Source organism: Camelus ferus, chromosome 18, assembly GCF_009834535.1.
Source record: "Camelus ferus isolate YT-003-E chromosome 18, BCGSAC_Cfer_1.0, whole genome shotgun sequence".
NCBI classification, from domain to species: domain Eukaryota; kingdom Metazoa; phylum Chordata; class Mammalia; order Artiodactyla; family Camelidae; genus Camelus; species Camelus ferus.
Window position 1 is genome coordinate 25,850,930 of NC_045713.1, and position 1,781 is coordinate 25,852,710.

The window sequence follows — 1,781 nt, forward strand, 5'->3', positions numbered from 1 at the left end:
GTGATGATTTACTTATTCATTCAAAGAACATACGTTGAAATCCTGCATCATCCCAGGTCCTGTCCATGGCACTGCCCTTACAGGCATGTCCTGACCTTCAAGGACAAGTCTTTCAATAAACGATTTCACTGATCACTGTAATTACAGGGAAATGTTCACGTGCCCTGAGATGGTGCAAAAAAGAATCAAGTCTAAGCTGAGGATTTAAGGAGATGATGTTGAAAATGGGCATTTACTATTTTTAATAAATTTTATTGAGGCAGATTTCCCATAAAATAAAATGCTTCTTTTTTTTTTTTATCACAATCAAGATATAAAACATTTTCCTGATGGGGCTTTTTCCATAAACCTACATAGTTGGAAACACCTCGTAGAGTCACTCCGTGGTTTCCTTTCCTCCCAGAACTGCATGTTAGATCTGTGGGAAAGAACTACAAGACAGAGCTGCTAAATAAACTACGAAAACCCTAACAGTCAAACTTTTTTATCTTAGATATTGGCATATTGCAACCATCAGTACCATTCTAAGGTGTGACAAGGTTAGGAGTAAATATGATTTGAATTTAATGCATGTTTAGAGGATGTCTAAAATTTAGAACCAGACAGCTCCGTCTTCCCTGATCCCAAACATGTAATAGTGCTCAAGTAAATTGCTCCAGGTAATTGGATCCCAAAGATTACAGGTGAGGAGTTTTGAAGTGTGTCCATGTTCCACTGGAGATCAAAGAAGTCCAACTAAAAGAACTATGCAGGGGGAAGGGTATAGCTCAGGGGTAGAGTGCATGCCTAGTATGCATGAGGTCCTCGGTTCAATCCCCCGTACCTCCACCAAAAGAAATAGATAAACCTAGTTACCTCCCTGCTAAAAACAAACAAACAAATAAAAAAAAAAGAATTATAGACTGACTGACGTGACAATTGTTGATTGAGCAAAAATTCCTTTTGAAAGGGCTATCTTGAAGATTATGATTCAAACATTGGAGGAACTAACATGATGGGCAGTGGAGGGAAAGAATCAGAACGTGTGAAATTCTTAAAAAAATCTATCGACTTAAATAATTTTGTCTACGTTACACACAAAAAAACAACCCTTTATACTTTTTGTAGGAAAAAAAAGATATAAAACTTTTTCTTCACTCTCGTGCTTCTTGGTGGTCAAACCCGTGTTCCCATCCCCAGCAGTAGCAATCACCAGTGTACTTCCTGTCACTAGGGGTTAGTTTAGCCTGGGGTTCTTGACCTTGGAACTTTGGACATTTGGGGTCAGATAATCCCTTGCTATAGGGGCTGAACTGTGCACTTTAAGATGTTTAGCAGCATTCCCAGCCTCCACCGCTAGATGCCAGGAGCATACACCAACTTGTGACAAATCAAAAATGTTTCCAGACATTTCCAAATGTTTCCTGGGGGCACAAGATCACCCACAGTTGAGGACTGCAGAATTCCAGGTAAACAGATCGTACCGTATGTGCTCTTTTGTGTCTGCTTCTTTGACTCCGTGTAGTTTTGGGGAATCATCCCTGTTGTGTTTCTGGTTTGTTTCTTTTTATTGCTGAGCACGAGTCTGTTGTATGGATGTACCATAACTGGTTTGGCCATTTCCCTGCTGATGGACATTTGGGTTGTTCTCAATGTGGGGACATGAATACGTCTCCAGTGAACATCCATTTATGCCTAAGTGAACACAGGTTTTCACTTCTTTTAAGTAAAGAGTGAAATCATGGGGTTGTATTTACATTTTAAACTGTATAAGAAACCATTTTCCAAAGTAGCTGAGTCAT

The 1,781-nt window shown here is 39.5% G+C and overlaps 1 non-coding gene across 1 annotated transcript; it reads left to right on the top strand.

Moving 5' to 3' along the window:
• Positions 1-320: 320 nt before the first annotated feature.
• On the top strand, positions 321-444 carry LOC116657702. Its single transcript, XR_004312898.1, has one exon. It is a non-coding gene; the product is annotated as a small nucleolar RNA SNORA18 (small nucleolar RNA).
• The last annotated feature ends 1,337 nt before the right edge of the window (positions 445-1,781 follow it).